Here is a 17,144-nt window from a genome sequence, read left to right as displayed (position 1 = left end):
ATGGGCTACATTCTATAGTCCTTAAACTGAGCAAAAAATGTTATCATAGGGCCTGCAAGGTTTAGCTCATTGCAATTAAAATAATTTTACTAACCATTTTTAATACAAAAATCAAACCTAAGTTTCTTTCTGAAATTGTGGGCTTTTCAATGATTATTCACATGACTTTCAATGAGTATTCAAATGACTATTCAGATGACTATTTAAATTATTCCTTATCATCTTCTGTGTCATATCTTAGAAAGGATGTAATCAAGGACTGTATGAACGATGAGAGATCAATCACTCTAAAGCTGAGCAGACAACTGCATCAGTAAAGAAATATTTCCCATCAGAAGGGAAAACTGAAGTTATATAGATGGAAAGAAAAAAGTTAATTCTAATATAACCTCTTTGTGCCAGGACACATCCCTATTCTTGTGGAAAGGCAGGTGGGAGGCAGGGGTAAGCAATCACGTATATAGTACCCTCAATGCGTCTGTCAAGGCTGCTCAATGACTCTGTCTATGCACTCATTGGGAAGGGATAGAAGGGCTGCATAGTTTTCCTTCCCAAACCTGGTAAATCCACACAAAAGGCTACACAGTCCCATGCAGTATCATGTATGACCTGGAGCACTCATACTAGTGGGTTCTGACTCATAAGTAACAACCACTAGGTTTAGTATTATGCTTTGTAGGATGCTATTTGAAGCAGTGATGCACACTCCAAAGCCAAGGTGCTCAGTTTCCTGAAGGGGAGGTATAAAAACTTAATGAGCCTACTTTGACTTAAGTTGGTGAAGCACGGTGTGAAATCAGGAAAAGTTTTCCTTTTTCTCTAGGGCTCTGTTGCATTTTCAGTGTTTGGGTCCTAAACACTCATTTAAAATACACATAACCAACCGCTTCCTCTTGTATTTTCAATGTTGTCATTTGTTTGTTTGCAGTTTTGTTTGCTCCCTCTGTTGCTTTATTATTTATTTTCACTGTTTTGTGCATGTGAAGTATTAATTGAAGTGATATAACTTAGAAATAGTATAAGCCTTAGTGAATGCCTTTTACACTCCTTCCAGAATCAGAAAATATTGTATTAATTACTGTGATGAGGACATGACTATTTCTAGTTGACATAGATTTATTTAGCATCTTAAAAACTGAGCTATGTTTGCAGATGATAAGCATGCAACAGGGATAGTTTTGTGAACTGAAAAAGTCCATATCATGGTAGAGTTTTGGAAGATGCTTCATTATTTGAGAGAAGCTTTCCTTGAAGATTTAGTGATTTATGTACGGTAGAAGGAGTAGGTTATTAAATTGAGCCTCTGGTGCATATTTTTATGCTTTCACTTGATAGCCATGCATTTCTTTATATAGCTGTTTGGAGTATATCACATTTTGGTCTGTTTATTAGAGTTGTTAGAAAGGATGATAAATTATATGTACTCTAAGGGAAGTAGTCATGTAGCACTTTAAAGACTAACAAGATGGTTTATTAGGTGATGAGCTTTCAGGGGCAGACCCACTTCTTCAGATCATATTCTGAAGAAGTAGGTCTGCCCCATGAAAACTCATCACCTAATAAACCATCTTGTTAGTCTTAAAAGTGCTACATGACTTCTTTTTTTGTTTTACCAAGATCAGACTAACATGGCTACCTCTCTGTTGCTTTCCAAGGGAAGTGTTAATTTTATTTTTATTTGATTTCATATTAAATATCTTAAGCAGTGACCTTGTTAGTCTTGTTTTAATATACTTTTTTCATACCTCTGAACTTTTAAATATATATATATTTAAGTATTCTTGCTTGTGCTGGTGACGTGTATCTGCACATTATCTCGATATTGGCTGACATACCGAAATTCAATCTATCCATAGATGGAAAATTAAAGGGCACACTGAAAATTGTCCCGCTATACCTTCTTAAAATAAGATCTGGATTGCCCAACCACATTGCTTCCTGTGTTTGAAATTTATTACCACAGCCTCACAAGGTTGCTAAGAGCCACACCACAGGGATACCTCCTTGAATTGACCAAGAGGAGCTTTAAAACAAGAACTAAGATTCTAAAACAAAACACAGATGTATTATAATGTGAGGAGATTCCAGATCCTAAATACATGTAGTCCCTTTTCCTAATTACTAAAAACTCCGATTAGCAATGCTCATTAAATCACAACTGAGGCACAGTTCTTATTTCTTGGACTGCCTGAGTTTGGTTCAATTTACTATGGATTCGGAAAAGGCAACCCAATAAGTAGTATCTCATTCCAGAGCAGCAACAGTGTTCTCTAATAGCCATGATACGTAGCAAATTATGAAACCAAGTTATTAAGAGGCTTTTGCTGCCTATTGCTGACCTGGTAAATAGTGAGCCCCACCCCCTAACGGGGAAATACCAAATCATCAGGTAATATTGTTCACCATAGCACAGGCTTAAAGAATGATGCTCTACTTCCCCTCTGTGGTGAAGTCTGATAATTCACTGAGTATGAAGCAATATAGAAGGAATGGAGAACAAGAGGAGAGGTTTATAGAAATTATTTCTGTCAGCTTTTTAAGGAGAAAAAAAGGTGAAATTACTGAAAGGAACCAGGAACAATATTTCATGTTGTTCAGTTACTTCTGCTTGTTCTGTCAGAGTCCAGTGAATGGGAGCAGTGGAAAGACATGTTACACAATGCCTGGGACACTATGTGAAAGCAAGTAAGTGGGTGCCCCCCTCACTCCCTCATGCCCAGATCATACATCCCCATGTTGAAACCTTTTGTATTGGACATAATATTTTACTTTATTTAAAAATGAAGCCTGGCCAACTAGCCTGAATTGGGTCCCACCCACATCTGGGCACAGCATCATAACACTCCTGCAGCCCCTCACACTCCAGCCCTGGACATATCATACACCTGGGTCCCCTGCCCTGATCCTCTTATACCCATACATCCCCAAACTCTCACATCCCAGCCCCCTGTCATAACACTCCTGCACCCCGCACACTCCAACCCCCTTTCCCCGAGCCCCTCATACCCCCACATCCTCAAACTCCTGTACCCACACATCCCCAGCCTCCTACCATAACACTTCTGGACCCCCATACTCTCACCCTATGCCCTGAGTCCATAAAACTCCCAAGCCTCCTGCTCTGAGCCCCTCATAAACCACAACCCAGACTTCTGCACCCCCACAACCTCAGCCTCCTGCAATATGATTGACAGAAGACAGCCTGAATGTGTGCATGAAGCTTGTTTTGACCAGTTATGATGTAAACTTCAAAGAAATGTTCAAAAAGGTGCAGCAGCCGAAGTCCCATTAAATAAAGTCTATAAATACGATGTTTCAGTTATGCTATTATTAATCATTATGTCAATTATCAATAATATTGAGTTGTATATTTTCAGTCATGCAACTATACAGCTCATTGTTATACAGCTCTTTGTTGACCACTTGTTCTGAATTTTGATGTAGTTATGCTCTTTGGTTTGAAAAGGTTGCCGACTCCTGATCTATAAAGACCATGGTAGGCACTTCAGGTACTGGCATGCTGGTAGTTTTAAAAAGAATCATTTGAAATTATCTGGGATGGAGCCTGAGGACTTGACTACATTAGGAATACTGAAAAGTTAAGTGTACAATATTCAGAGATAGCTGTCACTATATTGTTCATTGAAATGAATGTAGGTACTTTTACAAGAGTATCTGAACACTCCATACATACTGGATTTAGCCTCATAATACAACAAAGAAGCACTGTATATTTTACAGTTTGAGAGCTATGTTACAGAGAGATTGTGACTCACGCAATGTCATTCAAGTAACGTGCTGTGGCACTCCATACCTCAAAGTAGCGCCCTTGAACTTCCACAGTCACCATTGTCATATAATTAGGATATGTTTTGTACAAAGTATGCCTTGTGAAGTATCATTTTAAAAGTCTTGATCTGTGGAACACTGGTATGTTGGATTGTATATGCTATCATTATTTATGAGGTTACAAAGTATAGTTGCATAAGTTATTGAAATACATTGTGTGCTTGAGAGCACTAACAACCAGTCTTTCAAGTACAACAATGAAGTAACCAGACAATTTTAATGGCTCATCAACACCAATCAAGAAAAGAATCCACTATCCTAGAGATTTCACAGAGGCGGCACATTTACAGAGGAGACTAACCCACATCATAATAAAGCTCATTCCAAGTAAGATGGAACAGTAATATCATCACTTGGCCTCCCTCCCTCCCACATCTCAACATCTGGAAGAAAAAAGACTTTGAATGAAGGAAGTTTGGTCTCAGTATGGGTACATCTAGACTACAAGTCTCTTTCGAAAGAGAGCATCTAGACAGCAACCAGTATTTTCGAAAAAGAGAGCCGCTTTTTCAGAAGAGAACACCCAGGAAGTCTGGACGCTCTCTTTCAAAAAAGCACTGTTTGCATTCAATAACGCCTTTTTTCGAAAGAGCACTTTCGAAAAAAGGCGTTATTCCTCATAAAATGAGGTTTCCTCAGTTGAAAAAACTGCTTCATTCTTTCGATTTAATTTTGAAAGAACATGGCAGCAGTCTAGATGCAGGTGAATTTTTTTCGAAAAAAGGCTACTTTTTTTGAAAAAACCCTGTAGTCTAGACACACCCTACATGTGCTGATAAAAAGAAACTTTGAATCATCTGTCCAGGTGAGACACTGTTTAATCCAAATTCTGTTTAGTTCGTAGAACTCAGACTGCAAAAATCTCAGGGGTAGCCATGTCAAACTGTAACTTTAAAAACTATGAGTTTGGGTGCAAGGGGACTCACACCTGGGGCAGGAGGTTGGGTGCAGGAGGAGGTTCAGGGCTGGGACAGGGTTTCAGGAAGCATGCCCTGGCTGGGTACTGTTTAACTGAGACAGCTTCTGGGTGGTGGAACAGTGGGATTAAGGCAGGCTTATTCCTGCGCTGGCCACTCCTGTATATGCTACCTGCTTGCAGCAGTGGCTCCATGGTGCCATGTGCTGTCCCTCATATACAGGCCCTCAGATTGTACTGGCCACAGTTTCCCATTACTGATCAATGGGAGCTGCAGGAGTGCTGTCTACAGGAAAAGACAGCATGTGAAGACCCCCTGCTCTGCCTTTCTCAGGGGCTGCAGGGACATGCCAGCCACTTCCAGGAGCAGCAATTCCCACAGGGATAATTACTCCAACCGCAAAAGGTTAGGCACTTCAGAACTCACCACTCAAATGATTAAATGTAAACATGAGAGAAATGAAAATGATGAAATGCAAAGACCATTCAAAACCCCAAACTATCCCACTTTGCAAGCAGTAAAAGAAGTAACAACAACCCCCCACGTATGTGGTGGGTCGGGAGAGGAGAGTGAAGGACAGTGTATGTTTGTGAGAATGACAGACACATACACAGTGGCTGTGTCTAGACTGCATCCCTTTTCCGTAAAAGGGATGCAAATTAGACACATCGCAATTGCAAATGAAGCGGGGATTTAAATTTATTTTAAGAGGAATAAGGGATCTTTTGGAAAAGGCTTTATTTTCCGAAAGATCTGCGTCTAGACTGCCGCTTTTTTCCGGCAAAGCTCCGAGCCAGAAAAAAGCGGCAGCCATTTTTATGCAAATGAAGCGGGGGGGATTTAAATCCCCACTTCATTTGCAATTGCGATGTGTCTAATTTGCATCCCTTTTACGGAAAAGGGATGCAGTCTAGACACAGCCAGTGTGTGAGAGTTACAGAGATTTGCATTACCAAGCTCCCTCCATCCCTTCTCTTGGTGTGGAGAGAGGGTAAGGGAGTGACATCAGCACCCCCCCCCCCGCCCCACACCCTGCACAGCAAGCAGGAGGCTCCCAGAGGGCAGCTCCAAGACAGAGGGCAGGAGCAGCATGACAGTGGGTGGAGGGACAACTGAAGTGCCAGCGCTTGATGGCTTCCAGGCCAAACCAGTCAGGATTACCTGTCAGAGGCTCCAAGATCGACTGGTAAATCCCAATCTACTGGTTGGTGATCACTGCTTTAAAATATATATTATATCTAGGTTTTCTGTTTCTACTGGTGGTGCACATCTGCACATGCCTGGGTGCAAACAACAAAATGTATGCCACACACAGATTTAAAAAAATAAAAGGAATTTTGCTGGGGAGACTGCCACATTTGTGCTGAAACTAAGAATGTGAATCTAAATTCTCTCAGTCCTATTTCATTACTGGTCTTGATTTTTTGAAGGAAAAAATCAGGATTTTTCTCTTCGTACACAGGTACCTTGTTTGAATCTTAGAGTCCAGCTATAAGAACTGAGAAGAAAGACATGATAAGGTTTCCTTTTTCTGTTCTTTTGAATGTTAGTGCTGCTGGAGGATCTAAGACGATAGTGTGATGCCCTCAAGGAGCAGGCATCCTGTTTTGAATCTGACAAGAGTAGGCTTCCACACTACCTGAAGAAGTTTTCTAATTAGCACCCTCGGTAAGTTTCTCCTCTAGAATCGTCAGGAGGGCTTAAAAAGGAGCCTTGTTTTTTAAATTGTTTGCAGTGTTATAGTCATGTTGGCCCCAGGACATGAGGGAGACAAGGTAGGTGAGGCAATATCTTTTATTGGACCAACTTCTATTCTCTTTTCTATTGGCAAAAGAGACAAGTTTTCAGGCTTACACAGAACTGAGAGTTCAATAAAAGATATTGCCTCACTTACCTTCTCTCTTTAAAGACTAACATTTTTCCCTCTGAACTGAGCACATCTATCAGGAAATATAAGGTTGAAGCTGTGCCCAGGGTTAAAATAACCATATTTCTAAAGTATGTCTGATCATTATGTAGGTGATGTAAGTGCACACGTGTATTCTTCACATTGCTTAGAGTACAGAAAGTCTGCTGTAAACCTGTGCATTGTGAGATGAATGAGACATAAAATAATACTGGATGAGTAACACATTGTGAGGCCTGATTTTAGCTGTGCTGCTCTGATTAACTTCATCTACAGTAATAGGCCCATCTAAATAGTTACACACAGAAACAAAACATTAAAAACTTTATCAGGACTGTAAAAATCCAGTCCTCACAAGTTAGGAAATCAAATGCATCATGGTATAATCTTTAATTAAAGGATCACATTATTTTATGCAGAGGTCCGCAGTCTAATTCAGTGCAAAGAATGAATATTGCTCACTTGGGGCATTTCTACACAGCAGTGTTATTTCAAAATAACTCATGCCATTTCAAAATAACAGAGTGCACATCTACACAGCAAGCCAGTTATTTTTAAATAATTTTGAATGAATAGACTTCTTACTCCAACTTCTGTAACCCTCGTTTCAAGAGGAGTAAGGGAAGTCGAAAGGAAAGTGTTCTTCCTTTGACTTCCTGCTGCGTAGACAGTGCCACCAGCCAAGTTAAGCTACTTTGACTTCAGCTACACAATTAACATAGCTGAAGTTGCATATCTTAATTCGACTTTAGCCCACAGTCTAGATGTGCCCTTGATGAACAGCTATTCAGTATTTTTGTTTTTTTCCTGTTGCTCTATTCGTGTCCCCATGCCTCAGTTACTGCATGCTGTGCAAAACCTTTTCTGAAGATAGAATTATTACATTTCCTCATAGGCTTTTCTGAGGCGCTCATTAGAACAGTATCTGAATATTTGACAAATGTTTTAAATGATTCGTCCAGCTTCATACGGGAACCCTGTAGCAGAAACTGTGATAGAATCCACATAGCTCTCTAGGCTGTATTCAGCTGTCTGAACCAAAGACTATCTTGTCTCTTTCTACAATCCCCTGCCTTATTCCCTACGCCTCTTCCAAATGCTGAAATACATAAGGCAGGGCCCTACGTACAGCAGTCTCTCTCCCTAGGTAATTCTCCTTCACCAACAAAGCAGGTCCATCCTGGGAAGTGAATGAGATAGGGGACTGTGGAAAAAAATCTTATGGGATCACACAATTAAAGATTGCATCAGAATGCATATGCACCATAGAGTAGATTAAGGTTGTGTAGATAACCTCGGTTCTGGTATTTTCCTGATTTTGAATGTTTGCCTATGCAACATAGGAAATTACATACAAAAAACAGATTTTTAAAAATTATACCATGTAACATGATGATACCCACATGGGTCATCAGCACAGCAGGAATATTCACATTCACCATACTGACCTCTGCCACTTGAGCTAACAGAATGATGCAGCCAGTGTTTCCTGGAAGTTGTGTACTTGTGGGGGCACTCAGGAGAGATTCAAATGCCACTTAGCTACTTAGCAGAGTGCCCACAGCTAGGAGTTCTGTTTCTATTGGTAGTGCACATCTGCACATGCCTCAGTGCACATTAAAAATGGATTCCTCACATGGACGGAAAAGATTAAAGAACATTGGATAGAGCCCAGAATGGTGATCTATGTGAATTAGCACTGTAAGGGAATGAGACACTTTAGCAATGGGTTTTATGGATATTTGCTCATGAACATGAGAGTAAAGAATCATGGGATTTATTGACGGCTCCGGAGGGGCTCTTATAGGCAGTCTTCTGTCCTCTTCCTCTTCCCTTGATCAAAGAGTAATACATTTTGCCCCATTTTTGTCTCAGTCTTGTTTCAGTCCCTCCCTGTCTCCTTGTCCCAGTCCCATTCTCAACACTTACCCGGTTACTTTCTTCATTCCTGAGGCTTCTCATCCCAGTCCCAATCTTTTTGCCCAGCCAGTTCCAGCTCCCCGATTCTGGATCCTTATCTAATCCTGCTTTCTCCCTGACCTATTCCTTCAGCTTTCACCTATGTTCCCTGTCCCAGTCTTTCTGACTTGGCCTCTTTGTTCAATGTCTTTGTCCTTCTCCTCTTCCCCACAGAGTAGATTCTTGCCCCATTTCTCAGACAGCCAGTCCTAGTCCTCCTCCCATGCCCTAGTTGATTGTCAGATCTGTCTCCCCTCACCAAAAACTGTTTCTCAGCCTCAAATGGCTTCAAGTCCCAGTTTCTTTACCATAGTTTTAGTTTCTCCACCCATCCAGATGGACAATCACCGTTTCCATCCTCCTCTGCCAGCAGCCTCCCAGTCATCTCCTAACCACTGATCCTTTTCTCAGTCTTTGCCATAGGTTTGGCTTTTTCTCATCTGACCAACTCATACTCAGCAGCATAGTCACTCAGAAGAGACAATCTGGTCCTGGGCCTGCCATGGCCCACAGCAATCCGGAGCTAATGTGAATAGAATCGTAGAGAAATTCTCTCTCAAATCTAAAACTATACTGAACATGTGAAAACTGCATTTTCTTCAAAATTAGTAACTTGACCAAACTTGGGTGGATTTTCATGGGATGGCAAAAGGCAAATCCCTGCCAAATTTCACAGACTGTTGTGCCCAGGTTCAAATTTATTTCCCCATTATCTTCATTCTCAGAAACAGCAGAACCATTTTGGATAAAAGTTTCAAAAGGAAAAAAAAATCATCTTGAGGCAGACAGTATGGAAAGTTTTATCCCAAACAATTAAAGTTTGGCAAAGTTCTAAACAACTGAAAACAGTGTTTTATAATGGGCAAATTGATTAATAGGTGGTGCTATCCATTCTGCCCTTGATGATAATCCTATTTGTGTAGGCAGCCTGAACCACGGTCTTCAGTGTTAAAGACAAGGGATTCTCTATTGAATTAGGAAGATGCAGCTCTATAGTGCATAAATTGTGTGGGTGCAGATTTTTTTAAAGTTGCGCTCCACAATCTATGTCTATATGGTGACATAGGTAATCTTTCAAATATTAACCAAATGTAAACCAATGCTGTGCAGTCTATCAGGGTATGCCTATACATCAGTGTTCTTTCAGAATAACGAAGTCCACATTTACACTACAAGCACTTATTTCAACAATGTAAAAATAATGTCGAGCTGCAGGACTTCTTACTCCAGCTCCTGTCATCCTTATTTTACGAGCAATGAGGGAAGTCGGAGGAAGAGTGCTCCCAAACTTCCTGCTGTGTAAACAGCACCAAAAGCCAAAATAAGCTATTTCGAGTTAAGCTACACAATTGACCTAGCTCAAGTTGCGTTGCTTAATTCAACTTTAGCCCTGCTGTGTAGATGTATCCTCTGAGTCTGCACTGCAGCCATTCTGAACAGTCACTGGGTGTCAGCTGCCCCATTTATTTCAATGAAGCAATTACCAGAATCTAAATGTGAACATTTCAATGGGGGCAGAAATCCCAGTCTGAAATGCGGATAGGCCTCACCTCCTGCACGGGAAGGAAAAGATAGTCTACTTTCTAACACAGCCAAGGAAACTCTATTCCAGGAGTACTTCCAGCATGTAGGTTTCTCATTGCTACTTGGCTAAAAGCCTACTCTCTGCAAGTCAATCCCTAGTGTGCTGTCGGGAGAAAAAGTCCAATAGCATGGAAAAGCAGTTCATCACATTCTTTTGTTGTTGTTAATCCTTACACTCCTATCTCCAAAATACAGGTAGATGGGAACAATTATTGTTTGGTGTAGCTGAAGTTATGTATCTTAATTGGACTTTTGCATTGCAGTGGAGAACTAGTAGGGGATAATTCATAGATTTTGTTGCAATTTAAGGGGCTGATCGTGGAAACCCTTATTCACATTAGTTGTCCCATTTATTCTAAAAGACCCACTTGTCGGAGGTAAAATCGTAACATCAGTACAGTGTTCGGACTGTTGGGATTTTTCCCGCCAAAATACATCAGGTGGTGCACATGGTATGCTTCACCAAGAGACTTTGCACTCAGCACTGAACTCTTTGCACTTCATACCAAACTCTGTGCATTCAGCACGAATTTTGCACCCGACCCTAAGCAGCGATGCAGACGCACCAACCTCCAGTTTCCATCAGAAGGACTTTATAAGCAGGATCCCGTCCAAGGGTTCGGGTTTGCTCACTCGCTCTTTCTCTTCTTCATGTGGTGATCTTCAAGTCTCTGTGGTGACCTCCCAGTGCATGTCATAGTGAAGGCTTGGCAGTGCATATTTGGGTAGCTCCAATTAGAGCTTGTGGATTTCATCACGTCTGTAACATCTGAATCCACTCCATTATCCTACTGGGGTGAAGACCCAGCTGGAGTAGCGAAGGAAGGCCACCGCATATGAACATTGCTGCATCTTTGTAGCGAAGGCCCCAAAACTACCAGCAACTCATATTCTGTCCAGAGCAGCCCCTCCTCTGCTACTCAGAACATTTCTCCGTTGGATGTCCTGAGAACTTTTAGGAGTTCAAAGGTAGAAGGTCCTAGGCCTCGCCTCTGTCCAACAGGAGCACCATCAATAGTAATACTTACCTTTTCGCCTGCTTGTGTTGGGAATCTTTCCTATCTTCTTGCTTTCTAGAGTGTGAGCTGAATACCAGATACTAGACATTTGGGGTTTGTTATTGTGGTTTCATTATGCTACTTGTTGTACTTCTAAATGTATAATACAATTGAATATGGTTAAATTATCTGGACTCTGTCGTTCTTAGCCGATTTACCAGTGTTTAGATACGGGAGTGCCAGTTGGATCTCACTTCTAGGGCAAGGGCATTTGTCACTGATTCAGAAGCCTAAATCAACTAAATTCCCCATGAATTATTATTGTTACTGCGCCCTTGGTAAACACACTCATGAATAAAGACAATTCAGACAGAAGAGTTGGCAGGTCCTCTGACCTTGTAAATGTCTTTGAAACAATAATAGTTTACAATATTTCTCAAGCAAGTCCTTTGTATTTTGTCAGTTACATATTTATGATAGGATAAAATATTTGAGCCCCAAAGAATTAAAAATTAGATTCTCTTTGCTGCAGAAGCTAATATCTAAATAATTCAAAGATCTTTTAAACACTGTTACAGATCTTTCATTTACAATATGGTAATGGGATTTAATTTTTTGCTTTAATTCAGCCACGTGGCCAGGCTAATCTAAGTTAATTTTCCTGTTTCATTTTAAAATAGAAGTATTTATAAGCTCTCAGTAGCAGTACATTTCCTCTCAAGACTCAATAAGTCATTCTTACAAACCCTCTGTGCCTCACAACTAATTAAGGCCAGCGGTAATTTAGCAGATTCTAGCTTTTCCATTTCAGCAAATATTGATAATGCAATTTGAATCCTAAACTCTTTCATTCAGACTCAGATCAAATATTTCATGGTTAATTCCATTAAGCTTCTGTGTTTCTAGACTCTTAACCTTCTAGATATGTAATTAGATATGGATCCCAAGCCACAAAATTCAGATCCCCTTCCTAAAAGGCACATAGGCGCACTGTGCACACACATTTTTTCCTTTGAGTAGGCATTTGATTGGAAATACATCCCCATATTCAAGAAGTTACATGTGATGTTTCAACTTTACTTTCCAAAACCCATTTTTCTCTTTCAAGTGACTCAGCAGCCATGTGCTGAGAAAAAATATTAACTCTTAACCATGAAAATCATAATGAACCTAAGGTAGCAATAGGCATAGGTCATAATGTCACTTTCACGGGGGGAGGAGGGAAATGTTTTCATTAGTATTCATGGAATTTCATTAGATAAAAGTATGATCCAAAAATGGAAATTTAAGTAGTATTATCCAACAAGAGGATTTTTCTTTGATGATACTAATTAGCATTTTGAACTAAGAAGTTATTCCTTTAGGTCCTATGATAGATACATAATGTTAATCTCGATTATCTCAATAAATGCATATGCAAAATGAGCCTGAGGCAAATATGAACTAAGAAGCATTCCGTGGATTGGTGGTGTGAACTGATTAAAGTGCTGTCATTTATACTATGGAGGACGGATTGAACAAAAGCTAATACCTTCATTTGTAAAAAGAGCAATGACTTCTTTAAAATTTTCACGTCTTCTAAAACAACTTATTATAAAATGATTGTGCTCCTAAAACATGGGTTGTGTCTTAAGTTTGATTATGCAACTGATAAATGTGATACTGCCTGTATGAAGTATAATACTGTATGTGTGCATCATTCCTAGCAGAATTAATCTAAAAAATACGATTAGCATGATTTTTTAGATTTAAACACAAAGAAGTCTCACTCTTCCTCTTGCTTCCAATGTTCATCTTCAATCTGATGAGCCTTCTTGCTGTACACTCCAGATAGCTCTTTATTGCTGTGGGACACTATGGGATTGATTCTGCATGTCCATAAAATTGGTGCCTGACTTCAGTAGGTAGAAAATGATGCTCAATGATACAGAGCCCTTTAAGTATATAATACTGAGCAATACATGGATCAGACAAAGAAATTTGGCTCATATTAGTAGCACATGAGATTACAGAAGGTAAAGTGAAATATAAAATTGTATTTATCTGGATATATAACCAAAACACTAAAAATGATAAGATAAGAAGGGTAGCTTACTTGAGTAAGAAAAGGATAGAGGGAGGATACAGAAACAAGGAGAGGACGAGTCCAGATACAAGTTAGCAGCTACATCATCAGAGGATCTTAGCAGATGATATAAAGTAGGTCTCTCCAGTTGCCCACAACTCCCCTAATTCAAGAGTTTCATAATAGGACAACAAAATTTTCCTTGTCTCTCAGGGAATGAATTCAGTTTTGAGACTTGAAGGAGGAACCTAAATGACTTACCAAGCGTGGCTTCTATATTCTGCACTGGGGAAAGACACTAAAGCTATATCTACAGTGGGAAGGTTTTGCCACGAAAGTTCTCTACACCTGCAAAAGTCGCCAAAAGTGAAAACCGGTCAAACCAGTTTTTGATTTCCATTGTTGTGATTTCATGGCTACCATAGGTAAGCATCCCACAGTGCAGTGTTATGGGAAGGCAGAGCTGATCCCTGCACTTCTTGGGATTCCCTTATAGCTCTGAGGGCATAGCTACACTACGAAATTATTTTGAAATCGCTCAAATTCAAAAATTACTCCTGAAATAAAATTGAAATAGCATGGGGAGCCTCAAAATTAGTCTGAGGCAGGCTCTGTTACTGTGGATGCACTACCTTGACTTAGAGGCCTGGAAAGCAATTCGAATTATTCTGGGGAGTAGTTTTTTCGAAATAGCATTAGTGTGGATGCTCCACAGCTGCTATTTCGAAAAAACTATTGTGAAATAAGTGTTATTCCCTGAGGAAAGGAGTACAGATTTCAAAATAACCAGCCCGTTATTTTGAAATAATGGGCTTGGTAGTGTGGACGCTCTGCTTGTTATTTTGAAATAAGGGGGGTTATTTCAAAATAACTCCCTAGGTGTAGACCAGGGCTGAGATTTCCATCTGTAGGTTGAGAATCTGATGTAGTGATCAAATCACACAAAGGAAAATAAGGGCGATATTTGCACAAGACTGAACTTCATAAAAAAGAATGTAATTCCTCTGCCATAACCAGGGTCTGGAAGTTAAGGGGTGAGACAAAAGAGTGAGCAATCATGCCTGCATACATATATGTACTGGGCAGAAAAGGGAAGGATTAGAGTATATTTTTTTGAGTAAAATTTGAGCTGTTAGGTCATGCTTATTCTCATTTATTTATTGAAGCAAAACCAGTCCAATGTAAGTGATCTTTGCATAAATATCAATCTTGGTATGAACAAGAGGTAGGTTTGTTTTATTTTTAAATTACAGCAGCCTTTGGATGAGCCCCTGTATTGATGCACACACATGCTTAACTTTTAAAGTCAATGAAAGCTAAACGTATATAAATCTTCACAGACCTTTAACTTTCTGTGCGTTCATTGAATTGATGGAAAAATATAGCCCCCTAGTGGCCTAAACAATGTTTCCAGGTTCTTAGAAATTTACTTCTAGATAACACTTCTTAAAGCTAGAGCTTGTCTTTCTGGGAAAGTTTTACCAGATGTAAAGGTAGTTATACTTATATAACCTCTTCCTGTGGTCATTTCTGTTTTGGAATAAGAGTGGCTTTTGTATTTAAGTTTATATCACTTGGGAAGAGTTTAAGCTAGAGTTGAGGAAAACACAACACATATGAATAAGATCCACACAGTACTTTGTACTGGTAGCTTTATTGGCATAACTATTTAAATTCAACCCTTAAATATCAAAATCAACCTTTTCCCCTGTAGACAGGGTCTTAGCTTTATCTTCTCTGTTTCTGTACCACTGAGTAGTTTTGATGCTGACTCAATCTTCTCCAGAGATTTCTGAAATATTCAGTTTACATTGCAAAAAACTGCAATCAAGGAAGCTAAAAAATTTCCACTCTAACTTTTGAAAGCCAAGGAATGTAAATTTTGTTAATCAAGGGTTTGTTTGTTTTTTTGCAGGGGGGGGGGGCAAGAGAAGAGATGGTGAAGCACAATACATAAATACTGCAATTGTTTTGTTAAGCTGTTTGTACTATAGCTGCAAAGGTAATAAACCAAACAAAAGGGGGGAGATGGAAGAAGAAAGGAGAGGTATATGAAGGGAACTACTTGATTTTTCTTCAAATAACTGACAGTCAGATAATTGGTTAGTAGTTCTCTTTTAATAATCTTAGATTTTTGGAAGACTTTTCTTCTTTCTTTTGCAATTGCTTTTACTTGCAATTTATTTACCATCACTATGAAGCATTGAAAAACCACACTAAAAAACACCACTTATGGCAACTTTCTTCTCTAGCACGTCAGTTGAGTGTCTTGGCTTTTAATAGTTCTTTATAGGCCTGCTTCAAACAATACCAATCACTTGTGAGAATCTTTTATGGCTGGTGTCATTTCTCTTACCACTCACTAAGCATGGTATATGTTTAGACAAAGGATTAACTCCATGACCCAGCTTTTCACTCCTTCCCAAAACTCATCAATTTTTGAAAGTCAGTTACATATCCATTCAATTCTTTCAATTAATACATCTATTCAGAGTCTGCATTTGCCTTTATTGTGCAGCAGCGTGCACTGCCAATGTTCTTTTGTTTTTCACAAGCCTGAAGCTAACTCTACATGTTGACTTCTGCCAACATAGCACTGTTGGTCCAGGCAATGACAAGGCTACATCAGCAGAAGCTGCTGGTGTAGACAAAGTTATACCAGCAAAACTGCACTTTTATCAGTACAGCACGTTTTGCTCATCTTGGAGTTTTTGGTAGTGGTACAAAGGGCAGCTCTGCCCACACAGCTGGATCCACACTTGGAACACTTTACTGGCGTTCTATGCTTGTGTTCCTATATCCGAAAAGCAATCCTAGCATAGACACACACTTATAAAATAGAGCACAATTTTCACATAGGGTGCATAAAAAGTTCTCTACCGCAAGAGTTCTGAAACTGGTCCATAGAGAATTAGCTGGTTGCATTGGTTGTTCTTTGTTCCAGCAGCTAATCACATTAAATGACAAGTACAAAGACACTAAATACTTTCCTAATGCTACTCATCCATGCAAAATATTGCTTGTATTGCTACACGCTTGTTACACTCTCTGCCCAAGGAAAATTTTTCAACTTTTACACAAATAGGAATGGAACAGGGAAGTGGTTTGTTCAACTGCCAGGAGGAAGCAGCCAGCCACCACTCTGGTTTAAAGACACCCACCTTCTCTACAGTGTTCTTGCCTAAGAGATTTAAAAATAAAATGTAATTTTGCATTCTGTACCACCACTCAGTTCATTATTAAGTGTTTTACTGTGTTACTGAATGACTGAGTAGGTGACTAGATACTCTTTTTTTTGCAGAATTAATATTGTAAAATGTGAAGATTTAATTTTTGCACTCAGCCAGCTAACACATTGATATTGTGAGTGTAATAGCTACATGTTGAGAAGTTATATTAACAGTGTATTATACTATTCCCACAATTCTCACATTTTAAATTCAATTTCATTTCTGACTTTTAGTACTACAGGAAATTCTTTTCTTCTGGCTGATATGCAACTTGGAATTAGTTGCCTATCCCATTATTTTTAGTAAAAGTTACAGACCAGGCAATAAACAAAAATTCATGGATTCCCATGACCTGTCTGTTACTTTTGAAGAAAATCTTAACCTTACTAATTAGCAACTATTGTAGACAACACCGCCTCTGCAATTTAAGAAGTCGGCAGGAGTTGGAGATACCTTAATTTTAAAGACTGATTTAATAAATAAGAGAAAGCTTAAGATTCACTTACAACATAATGTCATGTATAATTTGGGTCAAGAGGTCTAAACTGCCAAGAGTAATGTAGGTTTCTTAGAAGTCTCAATATGACCTGAACCCCTTCAACCTAAATTGAATTTTTCCATCAACATTTCTCTCTC

Source organism: Pelodiscus sinensis, chromosome 2 (genome assembly GCF_052426305.1).
Source record: "Pelodiscus sinensis isolate ZL-2025 chromosome 2, ASM5242630v1, whole genome shotgun sequence".
Taxonomy (NCBI): domain Eukaryota; kingdom Metazoa; phylum Chordata; order Testudines; family Trionychidae; genus Pelodiscus; species Pelodiscus sinensis.
The sequence above is the reverse complement of the archived record's forward strand: the minus strand, read 5'-3'. Positions refer to the sequence as shown.